The sequence below is a fragment of the Wasmannia auropunctata genome, unplaced genomic scaffold, assembly GCF_000956235.1.
Source record: "Wasmannia auropunctata unplaced genomic scaffold, wasmannia.A_1.0 LD336090.1, whole genome shotgun sequence".
In the NCBI taxonomy this organism is placed as follows: Eukaryota; Metazoa; Arthropoda; class Insecta; order Hymenoptera; family Formicidae; genus Wasmannia; species Wasmannia auropunctata.
This window is the reverse complement of record NW_012026800.1, coordinates 4,145,171-4,145,821: the sequence shown is the minus strand read 5'-3', so window position 1 is coordinate 4,145,821 and position 651 is coordinate 4,145,171.

Below are 651 nucleotides of genomic sequence, written 5' to 3'. Positions count from 1 at the left end.
ATACAATATTTTAAAGTGTATACTTTAATTAAAAAAACAGATAGCATCTTTTATATCAGTTATTGAATACATTTTAATATCCATGTGTACACATACAGGTTGTATCAAAAGGTAAGATCAGGTGCTGAGATTTTTTTTTCTTTTTTTTCTTTTTTTTTCGAGGAACAGAGTCCGCACTGACTACATCGATGAGTGCTGGGACTGTCATTTGTAAATGGCAGAGTCCGCAACGGTGGTATTTTTAATACAAGCCAGTGGGTGCTGGGACTGTTCCGTTTTATAAAAGATAAAGTCCGCACTGGCTACATTCCCATACAGAACAAAATATATAATAGATATCTACTGGATATTCACATATCTATACACTATCCATATCCATTATGGATAACTAGTAGATATCTAATAATTATCTACACATCCATATTCACTAAACAGCTACCAAAGATATCTATTAGATATTTATTTGTTATCTACATATCTATGTTAACAAAATATTTACCGGAGATACTTAATAAACATATACGTATGTGTTAATTAAAAATTTACACATTGAATAATTATTTAAATAATATTAACACGTAAATAATGTTAACTATTTTATGACGAAATTTTATTAAAATTTTGCTTTCATAACTAAAAATTATAAAATAA